Source organism: Chrysemys picta, chromosome 2 (assembly GCF_011386835.1).
Source record: "Chrysemys picta bellii isolate R12L10 chromosome 2, ASM1138683v2, whole genome shotgun sequence".
NCBI classification, from domain to species: Eukaryota; Metazoa; Chordata; order Testudines; family Emydidae; genus Chrysemys; species Chrysemys picta.
In genome coordinates, this window is record NC_088792.1 from 194,508,149 (window position 1) to 194,529,341 (window position 21,193).

Sequence of the window (21,193 nt, forward strand, 5' to 3'; positions counted from 1 at the left end):
TATATAACCAGTTCTGTTTCCACAGCCTTTGTCAGTGTCTCTTACATCTTCATCTTTGTTAAAACATATATATATTTGTTTTCACTATAAGTAGACTACAGTGCTGTTGTCATAAAGGACCTGAACCTGTACTGTACCAGTCACACTGTGTGTAGACAGTCTCTTTGGGGACAGCTTACTAGTAATTACCGTGAGGGTCCAGTGACAGGAACTGGATAATGCAGGAATCACTAGCAGTTTGCTGCATTAGGGCCCAATTCTAGGGGGTCTCAACACCCTCCCCTGAAACTGGAGTTTAGTGTGCTGATTATTTCACCGGGGGTGCTCAGCACATTGCAGGACTGTGACCTAAATGCAAGGGAAAATGCATACTGCATAAAATAGAAACAGAACAAACACCTGCAGGTGTTAATTGCCTGCCCCCTTCTCACTGACCCAGTAACTCAGGTACAAACTGCTGCCCATCAGGCCAAAATACAGTTAAAACTATCTCCTTCTTAGCAGCCTGCCTGAATTCTGCATTGCTTGAACTCCAATACCAAAGTATAATGAAGCCAGAAATCTGGGTTTTTATATTGCTAAACCAGCTTTCCTCCATGAGTTTTAACTCCACAAATAAATAATAATATTAGTCATTCATTATGCAAGAAAGATACATACAGCAATGCAATCCCCCTTAACAAAATAAAAATGAAGGTACACACACTTCATATTATTCACATGCAAATTTCATTATGGTGGTTAACACAAGACAGGACAGAACAGGTATCTGAGAACTAAACCCCTCATCTATGGGAAAGTTCAGACCCAAATCATGAACACCACACCTTGGGTTAACTCAGTAAAGGCCCCAAACCAGTAAAGCACTTCATCATATGGGTGACTTGAATCTTGGGAGAGATCCCACTGAAATTAGCAGGACTACTTCCCTCCTTAAAGTTATGTATGTGCAAGTAATCTGATCGATTGTGGCATAGCCAGATCCCACAACTGAACATCTCCCATTCTTGGGGAGAGGTTGGATCCAAACCAGCATCTAAATCCTAAGACTGAGCTTTATTACTAACTCTTTTTCTCCTAAAGTTTTCAACCTCCTTTCCCAAGGGAGAAACAAACACACAAACAAAACCCCATTTAATTATACATAGGCTTTGCAGAATTTGATTTTTTTATCATTTTGATGAACAGTGTTTATTTGTAAGCTTTTTAAAATTTATCAAATTTTCATAGTTCAAAATTTATGGATTTTAAGCCTTTTTAATTTTTATTTATTTCAATTTTCACAGTTATAGGAGGGCAGGTCATTATTTAATGGCAGCAGATGCTGAGATTCAAGCAGTGACACATATTGTCAACATCGCATGTCAAAATATACAACTAAATATCCTCCAGTTAAACTCTACTAAGTGCTCACACAGAATTTTTCTTACTTTCCCACCTGGCCAGTCCAAAAGTTGTGTGAAGTCTGGAGCTTCCCCCACCACTGGCAAGTGGCTTTTGCAGGGGCTAAACTTATGTAACTGTCTGTGAGAGTTGGTGAACTAGAGAAAGGGAAAACACACACAAACGATGAGAGTGATGACAAGCACACAGAGCACAGTTCTTTGCTGCTCTGTATGCCACGTGCACTAGTTAAGCTCTGCACCAGAGGAGCCTTTGCAAAAGGAGTGCAACTTAGGCGATCCCTGAGGGCTGCCTTACCCTGTTACAGGTGTTTCATCAGCCCTCAGCAAATCGTAAACAGAGGGGAGGCAGAAGTCTTCTGTCCTCTCCGCAGCACCTGAGCAGGGATGGACCTGAATTCTTAATTCTGTAATTTTTTTTTTTAATGTTCTCATTATGATGGGGAGAATTGGGGGAGGGGATGAGTTAATAAGAACAAGAAAGTAAAGGGAAAGTGGTTACTAAAACAAAGGAGAGGAGGAGAAGAGAGGAAAGGACAGGACCAGAGAGAGAGAGATGGATGGGAGAGTAAACCTGGCAGCAGGGGGACCGGTAAGGGAGTAAGGAGGAGCAAGCAACCAGTCATCAGAAAGAAGCTAGTACTGGGTATTCAAATCAGATTGCAGAGCCTGATGACATTGCCGGTGTTTGGAACTGATGCTTCCAGTTTTAGAAGCTGCTCTTGTACACTGATCAGGTCCCATGAGGTGCTGCTGTGCCTCCCCCCAACCAACCTGGCTTAAGTTGTCCATTGGTTTTGTGCTGGCCCGCTTCAGAGGGGTGAATTTCATCCAAAAAGAATTGTATTTGTATTTCCATCATCACTAACAGTGTGGTTACTTTGTGCAGCTGCTATGAAATTCCATATGCTGCTTTGTAGAGAAAATATACCATGTTTATGTCATACCACCAAACTCATTCATCTGTTGTTACACATCTGAATTATCCTACTGCCAAATTACGCGATAGCTATTTGCTTGATAAATTGAAGAAATCAAGGTTGAGTCTGGCTGATTTAACACAATTCAAATTCTTTTTCATTTACTGTATTATGAACTATCCTAGCACCCTTTTGTGCTGTTTACTGCACATATGTGGCACAGAATGTTTAAAATGTCCATAGTTATCTATAACATAGCCATAAAGTTCTGCTATTTTCCTAGAAGTATAAACACCACGACTGCCAGTAACATATTCAAAATTATAACTGAGTCACAACAGTATTATCATGGATGGGATGGTCTGCAGCGCGTGTGCCATACTAAACACTACCTTTTCCTTATTGTTTACATAATCCTGTGTATCACCGATAAATACAAAAATTTGAATCTTTTTCACTAAACTGAAAAGCAAGAAACAAAATTTGAGAGATGGAGAAGTAGTACCCTCTCACCCAGGTTACAGTTCCAGTAGCAGGGTTCACATTTCAGCATTTCTGAAAATGAGTGTTCACACTTGTCAATGTGTGAGGTAACAGTGAGGAACTTGTACGGCAGCAGATCACCGTGAAGTGAACAGAAAATGGATTTCATAGTTCCTATGGTAATTTGGAGTTCTTGTGCATTCTCTTCAGGATGCACTAATGATGAAAACAAAAATCAGTTGCTAAAAATCATTCCCAGGGGGGAATTATTAGCTTCAATAAGGAAGATCAGGAATGAGACAAATAATAAGTTGAGATTGGAACAATGACAAATATAAATAATTGCAAAATACCAAATATCCCCTCGGGCCCCAAGCATAGGAATTTTCACAAGTCAAAAAAGGCTCCCTTTATATGCCCCTGCTCCCTCTCACCATCCCTACCCATAATCAGCACCACTACTCACTCCCACCTACTAATACACTCCCTCTCCTGAACCACACCACTTGCTGCTCTTTCCACTCCCTCCCTCAATCTACATAATCCTTCATCTATTACTTGGTAGGTCTTATAAACATTTTTTTTCTGCAAGAGACTGCCCTAGTCTTTATTGGGTTTAGTGAAATTAAAAACAGTATTAATGTAAGCTATTTCAGTAAACCACTCAGTTTTCATTAAGACCCCAACTCAGCAAGGCACTTAAAGCAGGCACCTAAATTCAAGTACATGAGTAATCACGTTGAAGTCAATGGGACTATTACTCTCACACTTAAAATTACCTACATGTTTTAGTACCTTGCTGAACCAGGGTGCTAATGCTTATGTTGTAAAAATAAGTATTGAGGGCCAGATACCCCTGCAAGAGATGCTCAGGTGGAATAAAGTCAACAGGATCCCTTTACATAGTTTCCCCCAACATTAGTCCATCAGAAGGGCCAGGATTTGTGTTCCCTAATAGAACAGATCGCAAACCTTTGTACTCCGGAGGCTCAAAGGCCAGAGCCATCTACAAGGAAGCTCTGTATCTCTGCAGCTGCCCTTACCTCTCCCACGGTGCCTGGCAGACCACTTCCAATTACCAGGGAGTCCCTTGGTTACAGGTGCTCTAAGCGTCGCCCATTAAGTGGTATCTCCAATGTGGAGGGGGTCCCACAGAAAGGAAAATACAGTCCAGGGCTCTATTATTTGGGCTGGTGGAGGGATTGGAAATGTAGATGTCTATCCTGGTCTGCCCATTCCTCTCTAGGTCACTAGTCTTCAAACCGCAACCCCTTTCTCACCATCTGCTGTCTGGATTCCTTGACTTGCACAATGCCTTCTGAATGAGGAAACGGAGCCAAGGACCCAGTTGAGCCTCCCTTCTGCACAGATGTGGGGAGATCCTCACATGGAAGGTCTACTCCTTGCACAAATATCCATAAATTCTAGAATCCTGTCTTTGACAGCAAATTACACTTGATACTTCTGAGAAAAGAAAAAGAAAATAACCCAATGCATCTGCATTTGCGGTACTGTACACAAGGGGGAATATTACTTCCCAGTTCCAGTGGTGATCAGGTTATGCTTGTACCAGGGTGCTGGTGCAAAGGCACCTAATTAGCCCCTGCTCAAGTTAGCCCCAATCAGGGGAAATAGATTGGGGCTGGGGAGAAGCCTGGTGCCTGGCCTTTAGAATTGGCTGCACCTGCGGGCCTGAGGATTCAAGGACTATAAAGGCTGGCTGGCAGCCAGAAGAATAGGGAATGTCCAGGGGAAGGTCAGTCTCCAGGCTGAGGGCAGACTGTTTAGGAGAGGAGATTATCAGGCCTGCATAACACTGGTGGTGGAGAATGTTGTGTAAATAAAGCCATGGGTTTTGCATAACTGGAAGCCTCTCTGAGCTTTATTGGGGCAGCCAGTGGGCCCCAGGAAGAGAGGCGGGCAGAGGGCTTGTCACAATGCTGTAAAGCAACTGTTTAAGTCATCCAGCTCTTCCACAGTTTTTGACTCTGAATAAATTAACTCCACACAACACTTTCCTGGCTCCAGGTATTTGTAATGAATTAGGTTTTCAAAATATCTTTACTAACCTTGTATGGGGCTGACTCTTCACAATTCCCCTTCTTTCTGAATTGCATTTGCATGGAACTCAGTGTGTTGACAAGGTTACACAAATGTACTGCCTCATTACAGTCTGGAAAGAAAACCTTTCAGCCTTATTAACAGGATTCGGAACAATCACACCAAAGCCTGATTCTGAAGTTTTGCCTAGGGAAGGCAGGACTGCCTTTCTAGGTTCCACTTTTCTCCTTATATAGCCCCTTTGATGCTCTACCTAGAACCTTCAAATTTTCTGCTTATAACAACAACTCATCACTCTGTGTTTTTAAAATGTACCTTTATAAAAATGAACTTCAGTTATTAAATAAAAAGCTCTTACATGCATAATGTCTGCCTGTGTGAAGGACCATGTGCTGTGGCCAGCAGTTGGAAGCTGTGAGCTTCTAAACAAAGTTTGAAATCTAGAAGCCTCTGTTCATTGGCTGAGCCTTAGTCAGGGGGCGGGGCTATCAGGAAGGCCAGGGCTTTATAAAGCAGTGAGTCAGCGACCAGGGGCCACTAACAGGGAGTTTCGAGAGGGAGTTTGGAAGGGGAGTGGGAATGGGGCGAGATACACTTGCCATTCTTTAAAACCATGGTGTAACCTTTAAGCGCAACTATAATCAAAACTCCTTGATTTAAACAAAAACCCTATCATTAACCTAGGTAGCTGTAGGAGAGAATGCAGGTAGAAGCCCAGCAGCAGAGTGGGGCCTATCCTGTTTATTGCGCTCAGTGTAGCGTATATGATCACCTGACCCGTGGGCGGGTGGCGTATGTGTGCATTCGATGCAAGGAGCTCCTGGCTCTCAGAGAACATGTACAGACTTTGGAGGCCAGGGTGGCGGAACTGGAGGAGCTAAGGGAAGCCGAGAAGTATGTCAATGAGGCTTTCCGGGACACTGTAGATTTGTCCCACCTCCGGTCAGACAGCCCCTGCGCTGTTAAGAAGGATGAAAGGCTAAGGGAAGGAGAGCAGTCACCAGGAGCAGAGGGAAACTTTCCCATAGTTGGGACCCTACTTCCAAATGATGTTGGGTATCCTCTCGCACTGAGGTTACCTCTGTGGGAGGGAACTCCTGTCATTAGGAAAAGGCAGATGTTAGTAATGGGAAATTCGATCATTAGAAACATAGATAGCTGGGTTTGTGATGACCGGGAGAACCATATAGTGACTTGCCTGCCCGGTGCGAAGGTTGCAGATCTCTCAAGGCATCTGACTGACACATAGATGTATGTGTAGTGCTGGGGAGGAGCTAGTGGTCATGGTACAAGTAGGTACCAATGACATAGAGAAGAGTAGGAGAGATGTCCTGGAGGCCAAATTTAGGCTGCTAGGGAAGAGACTGAAATCCAGTCTATGGTGGCATTCTCAGAAATGCTTCCAGTTCCACGCGCAGGGCCAGGTAGGTAGGCAGAGCTTCAGAGTCTCAATGCTTGGAGGAGACAATGGTGTAGAGAGGAGGGGTTTAGATTTATTAGGAACTGGGGAAACTTTTGGGATGGGGGAGCCTATAAAGGAAGGATGAGCTCCACCTAAACCAAAGTGGAACCAAACTGCTGGCACTTAGTTTTAAAACTGCTCTGCAACCTTTTTAATGTTAAGAGATGGGGGAAAGCCAATTGCTGCAGAGGAGCACATAGATTGGACAGAGACTTCTCTTAGAGGAGAGTCTATTGATAGAGATTCTCTAGGTTTTAGTCAGGAGCATAGGATGGAAGAGGATAAAGTATGGGCCAGATCAGACGGGAAACATTCACAAAAAAGAATCTGACACATCAGAAAAGGGCAGACAAATAAACAGTGACAAGTTTTTAACGTGCTTGTACACAAATACTAGAAATCAAAATAATAAGATGGGTGAACTAGAGTGATTCGTGTTAAAGAAGGATATTGATATAATAGCCATCACAGAAACCTGGTGGAGTGAGTACAATCAATGGAACACAATCATTCCGGGGTACAAAATATATAGGAAGGACAGAACAGGTTGTGCAGGGGGGGGGAAAGGGGGATAGTGGCACTATATGTGAAAGAAAATGTAGAATCAAATGAAGTAAAAATCTTAAATGAATCCACGTGTTCCATAGAATCGCTATGGATAGTAATTCCATGCTCTAATAAGAATACAACAGTAGGGATCTATTATCGACCACCTGACCAGGATAGTGATAGTGGCAATGAAATGCTAAGGGAGATTAGAGAGGCTTTCAAAAGAAAAGAACTCAATAATAGTGGGGAATTTCAATTATCCCCATATTGACTGGGTACATGTCACCTCAGGACGAAATGCAGACACAAAATTTCTCGATACTTTAAATGACTACTTCTTAAATGTATACTCCAAATTAAAAAACACAGTAAAATAACTAAAAAAGAGCCACCGTGGCTTACCAACCATGTAAAAGAAGCAGTAAGAGATAAGACGCATATTTAGAAAGGAGCATAAACACTGCCAAATTAAGTGTAAAAATATAATAAGAAAAGCCAAAAAGGAGTTTGAAGAACAGCTAGCCAAAAACTCAAAAGGTAATAACAAAATGCTTTTTAAGTACATCAGAAGCAGGAAGCCTGCTAAACAACCAGTGGGGCCCCTGGACAATCGAGATACAAAAGGAGCACATAAAGATGATAAAGTCATTGCGGAGAAACTAAATGAATTCTTTGCTTCGGTCTTCATGGCTGAGGAAGTCAGGGAGATTCCCAAATCTGAGCCGTCCTTTGTAGGTGACAAATCTGAGGAATTGTCACAGATTGAAGTGTCACTAGAGGAGGTTTTGGAATTAACTGATAAACTTAACAGTAATAAGTCACCGGGACCAGATGGCATTCACCCAAGATTTCTGAAAGAACTCAAATGTAAAATTGCGGAACTATTAACTATGGTTTGTAACCTGTCCTTTAAATCAGCTTCTGTACCCAATGACTGGAAGATAGCTAATGTAACACCAATATTTAAAAAGGGCTCTAGAGGTGATCCCGGCAATTACAAACAGGTAAGTCTAACGTCTGTACTGGGCAAATTAGTTGAAACAACAGAAAAGAATAAAATTGTCAGATACATAGAAGAACATAAATTGTTGGGCAAAAGTCAACATGGTTTCTGTAAAGGGAAATCATGTCTTACTAATCTTTTAGAGTTCTCTGAAGGAGGTCAAACAAACATGTTAACAAGGGGGATCCAGTGAACATAGTGTACTTAGATTTCCAGAAAGCCTTTGACAAGATCCCTCAAAGGCTCTTATGTAAATTAAGTTGTCATGGGATAAGAGGGAAGCTCCTTTCATTGATTGAGAACTGGTTAAAAGACAGGGAAGAAACGGTAGGAATAAATGGTAAAATTTTAGAATGGAGAGGGGTAACTAGTAGTGTTCCCCAAGGGTCAGTCCTAGGACCAATACTTTTCTACTTATTCATAAATGATCTAGAGAAAGGGGTAAACAGTGAGGTGGCAAAGTTTGCAGATGATACTAAACTGCTCAAGATAGTTAAGACCAAAGCAGACCGTGAAGAACTTCAAAAAGATCTGACAAAACTAAGTGATTAGGCAACAAAATGGCAAAGGAAATTTAATGTGGATAAATGTAAAGTAAATCACATTGGAAAAAATAACCCTAACTATACATACCATATGATGGGGGCTAATTTAGCTACAACTAATCAGGAAAGAGATCTTGGAGTCATCGTGGATAGTTCTCTGAAGGTGTCCATGCAGTGTGCAGCGGCAGTCAAAAAAGCAAACAGGATGTTAGGAATCATTAAAAAAGGGATAGAGAATACGACAGAAAATATCTTATTGCCCTTACAAATCCATGCTATGCCCACATCTTGAATACTGCATACAGATGTGGTCTCCTCATCTCAAAAAAGATATACTGGCATTAGAAAAAGTTCAGAGAAGGGCAACTAAAATGATTAGGGGTTTGGAACAGGTCCCATATGAGGAGAGATTAAAGAGGCTAGGACTTTTCAGCTTGGAAAAGAGGAAACTAAGGGGGGGATTGATAGAGTTATATAAAATCATGAGTGGTGTGGAGAAAGTGAATAAGGAAAAGTTATTTACTTGTTCTCATAATATAAGAGCTAGGGTCAACCAATGAAATTAATGGTCAGCAGGTTTAAAACAAATAAAAGGAAGTTCTTCTTCACACAGCGCATAATCAACCTGTGGAACTCCTTGCCTGAGAAGGTTGTGAATGCTAGGACTATAACCGGTTTTAAAAGAGAACTAGAAAAAAAATCATGGATGGCAATTAGCCAGGATGGGTAAGGAATGGTGTCCCTAGCCTCTGTTTGTTAGAGGGTGGAGATGGATGGCAGGAGAGAGATCACTTGATCATTAACTGTTAGGTTCACTCCCTTTGGGACACCTCGCATTGGCCACTGTCAGTAGAAAGGATACTGGGCAGGATGGACCTTTAGTCTGACCCAGTATGGCCATTCTTATGTTCATTATAATTTTCAGTTGCTTTTGTAATGGAGAAACAAATGTTCCAATAATATTTTAAACATGCTTAAAAAAAAAAAAAAAAAAAACGGAAATCTTTTCCCCCCCAGTCTTTCAGGATATACATTCTTCCCCGCATAAAATCACAAAGGTCCTCTTGTACATTTAATAACCCATCCTGTAATTTGATAGGATTCTTAGTGACACATCCTGTTGTGGCTTATGGCGCAATTAAGGAAAATCCCAACACATACAGAATCAAACAAAGAAAATCTCTCTCACACTAATCCCACTGAGGGCAAAATACATAATATCTTGCTCATTGAATAGTTCCATTGATTTTAGTAGGACTTCTTACTTAGGCAGGCCCCAATCCTGCAAACAGTTACACACATGCTTAATTTTATGCACAGTGAGGAGTCTCGTTGAAGTCACTGGAATTACTCACAGAATGTTAATTATGTGCATATGGCTTTACAGGAGCAAAGCCTGAATGAGGGTGCCAGAATCTGGCCCTGTGAATGTGACTTGAATATCCAACCCCAGGCTGGCACATCACAGAATGAATCAGGTACCAGGAGCAGGATGACAATCCAGGAGAAAAAACTTTGTATAAATCAGTTAAAGCGAAGTTGTACCTTTACAATATGTTCTGAGTAAGAAGCTGCTCATACCCGCCCTGACCCAGGAGCAGGAGATTTATTGTAACAAAGCACCACAATTCATCCTCTCCTTACCACTTGCTCTGGGAAGGAGTAAACTATTTCACTCCTTTATTTTAAACAGTTCATTCCCTATTATGTGTGCGGCCAGCTACACTGAGAAGTGATGGGAACAGTGGGGTGCAGCTCTAGGTTTCTGCATACCTCTCACCTACTTGCTTGCAGTGGGGAGTTTTGAGCCAGGAGCTCCTGCTCTGCACCCTTCAGTCAGTGTCACAATTTGATCAGGGCTGAGCAGGAGAGTAAGGTGTGGGAGGGACCACTTACTCTCCTGCACAACACAAGAAGGGTGGTGAGAATCTCACCCTTGGTAAGCCAGGGGGAAGGGAAAGGAGCTAATGCAGTACCTGACTGTTCAACAGCCATTTGCCAAAATATATATTTACAGTTTGGAAGTATGTTCGGGGCTCCTGAAACACACACACACACACACACACACACACACAACCACTCTTATTTAAAAACTAAATTTACAATCCTCTACCATGCTTGAAATGAACTTCTCCCACCACAGTCCTTTTCTGCCTGTTACTCATTATTCCTTTTGATTTCAATGGAAACAGCATTCGTAACTTGATGAAGTGACTAGAGACCTCATTCTGCCAAGTGTACTTTCTGTATGTAAAGGTCTAAAAGTAAACTAAACACCTTTCCCCCTGTCATCCTCCCCTTATCCCTGAATCCCTCAATGTTGCCCTCTCTTTCTCTCTCTCTCTCTCTCTCAATAGGATGACAGGTTCAGGCAAAGTTCTATAGTTAATGGTCCATAAACATTTCTATTTTAAATTCAGATTTTCTATATTTTATAACTTTGCCGTAAAAAACGAACAAACAAAAAAACCTCTGAACTGAAACTGGCATGCAAAGCAAGCCTGAGACTATTTAATAATAATCCAGCCATCTGAAAGAAACTCATAGAAAGCTGAGAGAGGTGCAAGACTATGTATGTATCACTGTACACAGATAAGTATACAATAGAGTATTAATAACAGGCTATGTTCGGCTTTAAAAATGTCATGATGACAGTTTCTCTATATTCTTTTAAAATGCCAGCTGGGGATGAAACCCAGCCATTTAGATATTTCTGTGGCATAAGAAATGCTATCTGTCGGACTGATGAATGTTGACAACGGTTTATGACTCTTTCTGCTACTATTTATAACAGAGATTACAATTCCGACTTTGTCAACCTATATATTTTGATTCTATTATTACAGATGATGGTGGGTAATATATTACCCAGGATAGATTCTTGATAAATATGGTGTCATCACTACAGTCTACCCACTCTTGTATCACACCAAACTGACTGAAGCTATACTAAAGGATGCATGTTCATTGTTCTTAACTTATTCTTATAAGATTTTTTATTTGTTTTGAGAGCTATATTGTGATTGATAAGCTTTCACAATTATTTTTTCAAAAGACCTGGAGTCTAATTCTCTGATCCATCCAAAATATTTTCTCATAGCTGTATTTCTCTATGATTGGCAGAAAATAACCTAGTAACCTTTTTTAACTCAGAAGTATGGAATCTACAGATAGACTAGATCTAATAGCCTTTTCCTGCAAGTGACAACTATTCCCTATGATGCATTTACTACTGTTCTGTCCAATTTCTTTTTAAAAGTGCCAACCAATGGGGTTTTCCAACTCTTACCATGGGAGATTATTCCACAGACTAATAGATCTCAATATCAGGACACTGTGGTTGATATTTAGCCTACATTTTCATTCTCTTTATTTCCATCCTATTACACCTTGATACACTGCGTTTTATGCTAAATAATTATGCTAAACAATTCGCCTTCCTCCTTTGTGTTTAAACCTTTCGAAAAACGTGTACACTCAATGAGTTTAGGGACAGAATATACATATGTAATTCCTCTAATCCTTCAGATAAATCAGTCCTTTATGAATTAAAAAGAACCATCCTAAATAGATCAGATACATTATGATAGGCAGCTCTAAGATTCATGAAACCTCTCTCATTTATTGTGTTTGATGGTTCAACACCACCTGAATTTTTAGATATCTAATAGGATGAGTTGACATATTATGCTGGCAGGTGAGATGCTTAAAAATATGTTTTAGCTAGAGCTATGTGAAAATATTCACACTTCTAGCAAAACTGTCAAAAAAAGTCCTATTTTTGTCAGATTTGCAAAACTGAACAATTTGACATTTTTTGCCTGAAATGTTCCTGTTCTACTTCTCTGTCCACGTAAGGATGCTGTACAATGTCCATCACTATAGTAGCTAAGTACTAATAAAGTTAGACATATTTCTGTTATGGAAGAAGGCATTCTTAAATAACTGAAAATTGCCTTTATTGTTGGTGAGAGCTGGGAAATAAGGCTCTGATTTAGCACTTAAGCATGTGAGTAGTACTCCTACTAAAGTCTCCTTACTTAACTATTCACATGGTTTAAGTGAAGCATGTGCTTGAGGGCTAAGCTGATTGAGAGGTTAAGTGGACTGGGTGGTATATCCTGATCCTGAAGGAAACGTGGGCTGTGAACCTTGAGAATTAATTTCTCTGTTTTGTGGTACCTAGCTTCCTCTTTGATTATTGGGGTACAGAACCCAGGCAAATAATGTGTACCAAATAAACTATTCCTCTTACCCAATCAAATGGGTTGAGTCTGCAAACAAAGCTGGGAAGAGTGTGGGAAACAGAAAGACTGTGCCCTGCACCACAGGATGTAGAAGAGGTTCTGGGAGCCAGCATGCTACTAGCCAGCTTAGGTGTACACTATAAATTGACATTTGTGCAGCTGTACCATCTGGTGAAGACGCTCTAAGCTGGACAGTAGAGAGCTCGCTTGTCAGCTTAATAACTCTACCTCTATGTCAGCGGGAGAGCTTCTGTCTACACGAGAGGTTAAGATCAGTATAACTACATTGCTCAGGAATGCAGATTTTTCACACCTGTGAGCAACTTAGTTACACCAAAGTAAGTATGTAATGTAGACAAAGCCTCAGTATCATACTAAACCAGATTCTGATTCCCACACTTGCACTGAGTGGCTCCTTACTCCACAAGTAGTCCCACAGAAATCACTCATTCAGCTATTCACAGAGTAAAGTGTTGTTCAACATGAGTAAAGGGTATCAGAATTTGGCACACACACTTATCCAGGCAAACTGACAAAAAAGAAAATACAGAGAAAAGAACAGGGAAACAAAGTACTCAGGCCTATTTGTTTTTAAGGAAAGCATTACAAGTGATGGCCTCAACTGTGAATCAATGGGACAATTCACATATGCATACTTAGCCACCTGCATAAGGGTTTGCAGAATCTTGTCTTTATTTAGTGCCTCTAATACACAAATCTGATCTCAGACCTGCCAACTGACCCTTAGTTCCCACCTGAACCACTCTATTAGAGGACGTTGCAAAATAAAGTGTCAGTTAACCTTATATGTCTGCACACTTGTACTATCTTTATATTATTGTTGCAAAGTCTTCAGTTTATGGCAAGTGGATTGAGGAAGGAAATCCCATTATTGCTAATAATTCTGATTTAGATTACTAATTTGACATGAAATTTTCAGCCTACAGAAAATACTGTTAAAAGACAATTGTTTTAGAAAGATACCAAGTTTTGTTTATATAGGGATAATAAGGGAGTTAATTAAATTTGAAAAGCTGTTAATGTTACTAGTTAAGAACTATGATTATCTTTTCCAATTGGTTAAATAAAATCCAGTGAGAGGGAGTTTTGTTTACTGATTGTGTTAAACCTGTGAAAAAAAAAAAAAGGAATAAATAGGTACTTAAGGGCTTAAAGGAATGTCAGTTGCAGTTATTATAGAAAAACAGCTGCTTGAATCTTTTATTTAAATAATTTCACTGTAAGTAATAAAATATGTAGAAGACAAATAGTGTAAAATCTCAATTGTGCTAAAAGACAAAAAAAGTATGCTGTTTCCTAAAGTCCTAACTCTAATAATTGAGTGATATAATCTTTCTCGAAGAAGTATTTTTAAAGCATGCAGTTCTGAATAAAAAGCCTTTGGGGAGTTGTTAGTTGTCCAGGACAGGTGACAATATGAACATCCCAACTCTCCTGGTAACTAGCCTCTAATAAATCTGTAGAGCTTATAATTATCCCATAAAACTATCTGGTTTCAAACTAACAAGCATTATTACCAGCTATTCCAATAGGATAACCTAGGCCTGGGGAGGTGGGGTGGAGGAAATCTCTCTTGTGCTAGTCAGAATGGCGGCTTAAAAGCCTCATAATTTACTTGTCTTTAATTATAACTGGCTTTATAAATCCATGCTTAGAGGTATAATTTTAAGGAGAAGAATCTCTCTCTCATTATTCAATTTACAACAAGAATAATAAGTATTATTAGTGCTGATAATTCATGTCATCAATATATTCTCATTTTTATTTCAAAGAGAAACATGCACCAGGTAGTAGGTGTAATTGCCATGATATTTTTCAAAATGTTAAAAAGGTGTGTCAACACAGTTCATATCTGCCAATTTTATGTTTATACAGCCCTAGTAGATTGTGGGTGTTTGTAAGCCCACTTGAAGTTTGCCCGCCTCATAGAACCTTGGACTGAGCCTCTAGAGCATCCTACCCTTTGAACTACAACAACAATGGCTACCAGAGCCCCTTTATACATTTCCAAGCAAGTCTGAAGTCAGGGAAATGTACTAAAAACTCCTGGTGAAGCTTCTGAATGGGCTGATCTGGACAAGCAGTTTGTTGGGCTACAACACTGCAGTGCGAGGGGACAGCCTGACAGAAACAAAGAGACTAGATGTAGGTCAGTTTTGAGGTTGGGAGATGAGAGAACAGTTGAGGGATTCTCCAATTAACCCTCCCTCCCCACGGAGGGAATCTTTGAACCGCTGTGGTATCTAGAGCACACAGGTCAGGCAGTGGCAACCCTATGGAGACCAGCATCCAGAGTGGCAGAGACCTGACGCCAGTGGAGACCTCTGCAGGACTCCAGACCAGGGCACCAGGAAAGTACCCTGCCCCACCCAAGGGTGAAGACACTGTACAGAGGACCTTTGTTTGTGTAAGCTGCCCAACATTTACAGTGCTGCAGCACTTGTCTCTGGACTCATTCTCACCTTACCATCTACCTTGAAAGTTACCAGGCAGGAAGCTGGGGGCTGAGAAGAGATGTAAGGTGGGGAATTTGTTGAAGCTTTAGTAGTTAGTAGTTAGCCCTAATCCTTTCCTTCTCCGGATCATATTCTCCGGATTCCAAAAAAGTCCTTCTTTGTTATGTTATTTGGGGATTGTGACACTTTGTACCTCAAAGTAGCACCCTGGGACCCCCACTTTCATATAATTATGATATGTTTTGTACAAAGCATACCTTATGAGGTATCATTTTAAAAGTCTTGATTTGTTGAACATTAATAGCATGTTGGATTGTTTGTACGGGTCTGTCGCATCTTACGCTGGGGTTACGTTCCGCAGTCAGAGCGTAAAGCGAAAATAGCGTATAGTCAAAATTATATTGAGTGTAATGACGGGCGGAATCATCCGCACTACAGGTACAGTATTAAAATTGTTATTTTTCTCTTTTTTGTTTTTGCCGACCACGTAAAGCTGAAATCGCGCATGTTAAATGCGCGTAAGATGTGACAGACCTGTACTGTCAATGTATTTGAAAGTCTGAAGTATTGCTATATGTGCTATTGAAATATGTTGTGAGGCTGGGAGATGCCCTCAGCCAGACTTTCTGTAAGGACAAAGGAACACCCATCACTGGCAAGATGGGCATTGATGGTCCATCAAAAAAGAAACCACTATCCCAGAGGCCCCTTAGAGAAGACACATATGCAGTGGAGACTGCTTGACCAATGGGGATTGCCTGACCCCTATGTCACAGCCAGGATCTTTCTAGCAGCTGGAAGAAGGTATACAAAGAGAGAGAGAGAGAAAGAAATGGCACATCTTCACTGATAGAACAAGGAGTAATGGTCTCAAGTTGCAGTGGGGGCGGTTCAGGTTGGATATTAGGAAACACTTTTTCACTAGGAGGGTGGTGAAGCACTGGAATGGGTTACCCAGGGAGGTGGTGGAATCTCCTTCCTTAGAGTTTTTTTAAGATCAGGCTTGACAAAGCCCTGGCTGGGATGATTTAGGCTAGGTCTTCACTGGGGGGGGAAAATACGCGAATGGCGTAGCTGAAGTCGACGTATCATAGGTCGATTTACTTGGCCGTGAGGATGGCAGTGAGTCGACCGCTGCCGCTCTCCCGTCGACTCCACTTCCGTCTCTCGCCGCGGTGGAGTTCTGGAGTCGACAGCAGAGCGATCGGGGATCGATTTTATCGCGTCTACACAAGATAAATCGATCCCAGATAGATCGATCACTACCTGCCGATCCGGTGGGTAGTGTAGACGTATCCTGAGTTGGGGGATTAGGTCTTGCTTTGAGCAGGGGGTTGGACTAGATGATCTCCTGAGGTTCCTTCCAACCCTGATATTCTATGATTCATAGAGCTGAGAGAGAGCTCTTCCAGCACTTTTAAAAAAAACAAAACAAAACAAAAAAAACAACCCACCTCCACGAGGGGCACGGCTCCCAGCGCTGGTACAATGTCTACACTGGCACTTTACAGCACTGAAACTTTCAGCGCTCGGGGGTGTTTTTTCATACCCCTGAGCGAGAAAGTTGCAGTGCTATAAAGTGCCAGTGTAGATAAGCCCTAACATCATCACTTGGCCTCCCCCTCCCACCCCCAATCACAACACCTGGAAGAATGTCTGGCAGACAAAGACTTTGAACTGGGGAAGATTGTTCCCGGGTGTGACGTTGTGCAGTCTATATGGTTTTATAAAAACATGATAATAAGTGAATATAACGTAACTGGGATATGCTTCATGCAAAAGGTCTCTTGTAAGGTATCATTACAAAGCTTATAATCTACTGAGTATGATCATCTGCTTTGTATAAATGTACCACTCTTGTATCTAAAACTAGAAATATAAAATGTAACTCTGAGGGCCTATTGTAATTATGAAAAGTGTGGGCCATTAATGATGGTTTGGAATCTTGATGACTCCCATTAACAAGGACCATTATCCGCAGATGGCTGTGTTTACCTGTGAGTCTTCCTGTATATGTGTGTGCTGGCAAGTGGGCAATGAAGTCTTGCAGTGACATGTGATCATGTCACCTGAACTGGAATTCATCTTTAACCTGGTGCTTTTCCAGTGAGGGGAGGTGGAAACCCAGAGGGACAAAGGGTTCCTGCCTTATGCAAAAGATATATAAAGGGGTGGAACAGAACAAAGAGAGGAGAGGAGCCATCATGAAGAATCCCCTAGCTATCACCTGAGCTGGAACAAGAGCTGTACCAGGGGAAAGAATTGTGCCCAGGCCTGGAAGGTGTCCAATCGGAGAAAAAAAATTCACTGAAGCATCTCTGAGGGTGAGATTATCTGTATTTAGCTCGATTAGACATAGATTTGCGCATTTTATTTTATTTTGCTTGGTGACTTACTTTGTTCTGTCTGTTACTACTTGGAACCACTTAAATCCTATTTTCTGTATTTAATAAAATCACTTTTTATTTAGTAATTTACTCAGAGTATGTATTAATACCTGGGGGAAGCAAACAACTGTGCATATCTCTCTCTCAGTGTTATAGAGGGCAAACAACGTATGAGTTTGCCCTGCATAAGCTTTATACAGGGTAAAACGGATTTATCTGGGTTTAGACCCCATTGGGAGTTGGGCATCTGAGTGCTAAAGACAAGCACACTTCTGGGAGCTGTTTTCAGGTAAACTTGCAGCTTTGAGGCAAGTGATTCAGACCCTGGGTCTGTGTTGGAGCCAGACGGGAGTGTCTAGCTCAGCAAGACAGGGTGCTGGAGTCCTGAGCTGGCAGGGAAAACAGGAGCAGAGGTAGTCTTTGCACATCAGGTGGCAGATCCCAAGGGGGTTTCTGTGATCCAACCCGTCACACTGGGCTAGACGGGGGTCCAATCTGTGTATTGAGGAACTGTATGCTGCTTGTACCGTCTGTTAAGTGGCAGTGTAGACACAGCCACTTTCAACACTAAAACTTTAATCATTCAGGGATGTGGAAAAAACACCTCCCTGAATGACAAAAGTTTTAGTGCTGAAAAATTCAAAAGTGGCAAGCTGATAACAATGAAATCCTACCCCCCCCCTCCCCCCAAACGTGTAATCAGACTGTGAAACTTATTGCTACATTTAGGTCAAGAAGTTATCAAGATTCAAAAACAGATTGAACATTTCTATGGATAACCAGAAATGTCCAGAGTTGGCATCGTTAATTATGATACAAATTTTGAAAGGGTTATTAAACCTTTTGCTTTAGAGCTTAAACCAAGCTCTAATTATTAGAGACCAGCAGGAGACCTAGTGTGTGGGAAGATTATCCTACATTTGCCTACTGCTGGGTTCTTAAACTTTCCTTTGAAGAATCTGGGGTTGACAACTGTCAGAAACTGGATACCGAACTAGATGGACCTCAAGTCTGATCCAATATGACAATTCCTATGAACCTATGTACAATTCTACAGTCCAACAAACCTATTCATGATCTGAGGATTTGACTCTTCAGAACATAAAGTTAAAGGAACAAGAGATAACATATTCCATAAATATTCTTTTCAAATGTGTTTGATTCTTTTATAGTTTCACCAAAACTCTTATCAGTTTGAGTTTTGATTTGAAAAAATAAATTTGATGATACTATTATATAAAGCATTCAAAAAGAATATTAAAATTCTTTGCAATAATCTGCAACTGTAGTCTCAATGTAGATGCCTTTTATTTTATAGTAACATTTTTGATTTCTTGGAGTCACGAGTCAAGCACAAGAGGCAAGATTCAACTGATGAAGCTAAAATGAAACAGACAACATCCCCCAAGAGACCAGAATTTATATTCAGTTTCAGCCACAGAAATTGAGTCATTACCTTTTCAAAATGAAGACAACTTACTTAGCATTATTATTGACAATTATTCTCCCCTATAAAGTCAAATTGACAGTTTTTTGTGATGCAAATATTTATGATTTAAAAATCGCTTATTGCCATAGATACAGGATAAATTCAGAGTAAAATATTTACATTTTCTTAAATAAAGATTAAACCAACTGCAATAAAGGAAGAAGTGAATCAAATTAATACACTAAGAAAACCAGAGGTTTCTTTATATCACTATCATAGGCAGATTTATTATTTAATTTTTAGTGTTTGGTTAAAGAAATTAATGTGACTGCTAATGGCCTAATGAATAGCGTTATCAACCCATATGCATGAGTATGGGAGCAGTCTTGGGACTGTCAGTCGTCATGCCATCTGGAACAGGGACTATCATACAGATAATGTTCTTAGGCCTATGGGAAAAAGTATATAGAGTGCACTGTGTCTGTGCGTTCCTCTAACAGCTGCTTACAAAGTGGTAACAGTCTCAGTGGGGGCTGCCTGCCATTTCACTTGTAGGGGGACTGTAAATATCACAGCTGTTTCTCTGAGATAGATAGGGAGGGGTGGGGAGAGGCAGCCCTAAATAAAGTACCAGGCAAAAGATTTAGAACTACTACTTGAAGGCAACTTTCTTGAGTCACTGCCTTAGAAAAGCAAGACCCCTTTAAATATATACTGTGTGAAGCATTAGCCATTGCCCTGATACAGGAAACTAATTTATTGTAAAAAAAAAAAAAAAAAAAACCCACAAACCCACTGTGGACCAGATTTACCAGTATCCTTTGGCTGCTAAACACTATTCCAGTGATCCAAAGAAGCCATGACATGCTGGAGAATCCAGCTCTGTACATAAATTGCACTGATTTTTTAAAATCAATTCTCCCATTAAACACAATTTTGTACTTAAATTAAGACTGTGTACATCACAAAAATCCTATGTATTTCTAGATATTTCTGCCTTGTTGAACGGGCATCCAGTTAACAGATTCACTCAGATGCTCATGCTAAACAAGTTGTCAACATCTGTTGTTGCCTGCCATAGAGATATATTTGGGTATGAAAAACACTGTGTTATTAAATCTCTTCACTTAAAACAACTCTGTGCTTGGTTCAGAAAAATGACCTTCCTAGGTCAATGAGGTTTGATTACCTTCTGCAAAGCCGCCTGATGCACTGCCAGGATTATGACCCCAGAAGCAAAAACAATTACAAACATGTTTCTTAAATCTGTATATGAGAGGGTTCGGATAGTGCCCTAGTTAAAGGCACTATGACCTAGCCACAGATTTTGCCTTTTAAAAGAATGCTTGCTATACTTAGTGGAAAATATGTATCAGAAGGGGATCTCATTCACTTTCCTTACAGAAGAGGACTGAACAGCACACCATGCCACTGGGTCCTTGAAGATCATTTTAAAAGGGTCTATAAAAACCACCCTATTTGGGGAGTTTGCTTCCACCCTCTTTCATCCACCCACTATAAAAGCAAACAACAAATGCTCTGAGGCAGAACCTGTCTGTATTGCCTGTCAAGTAAGTTTTAGGGTAAGCGAACTGGAAAAGGGGCCATGCCATCCTCTGTGTCTTGCAGAATACTGAGCCTATTGGCAGTGGCGATCTAATAAATAACAACACGCCCAGAACCAAGAGGAGCAGTTTCTCCCAGACTCACCTCAGGTGACAGGAGCACTGCATGCAGTTTCTGGGACAGGCAGGACTACAAAGATCCTTCTTGCTTCAAGGTCTTAATTGCCTGTGGGTGAGATAATTCACATATGATACTTCAGATAGTTCTTTGCATTGCCTTGACCATGTAAATATCTGCGGATCTCTGTTAGTCATGTATTATTTCACTGTTCCAGAATCAGTGGGCAAATTCTCTGCTGGTCTGAATAGGCACAACTCCATTCACTTCAGAGAATTTGGCCCAGTGCATTTAAAAATCTATTGGAAAACATTCCACTATAGTGGATACCCTGCCACCTGCCAATTGCTTTGCATAAAGCCGAAATAATTTAATGTCAGTATTTGCAGTATCCCCTAAAGTAAATAGGAGAAAGTTAGATGACACTGTGAATATTGCAGAAATCTTTCTAATCCAAGAGAAAATAGGAATGAGAATAAAAGTGACTGAGATGCAAGTTACCTATACATGGTAGTGTGACTATGGTGTCCAGAGACCAGTTAGG

At 40.7% G+C, this 21,193-nt stretch overlaps 1 long non-coding RNA gene across 1 annotated transcript in view; it reads right to left on the reverse strand.

Annotated features, from left to right (window-relative positions):
- Positions 1 to 21,193, reverse strand: part of LOC135981148 (uncharacterized) — a 101,123-nt gene that overhangs the window by 51,670 nt on the left and 28,260 nt on the right. Inside the window, exon 2 of the long non-coding RNA XR_010598109.1 lies at positions 20,677 to 20,757. This is a non-coding gene — a long non-coding RNA (uncharacterized LOC135981148). The remainder of the gene's footprint in view (positions 1 to 20,676; positions 20,758 to 21,193) is intronic.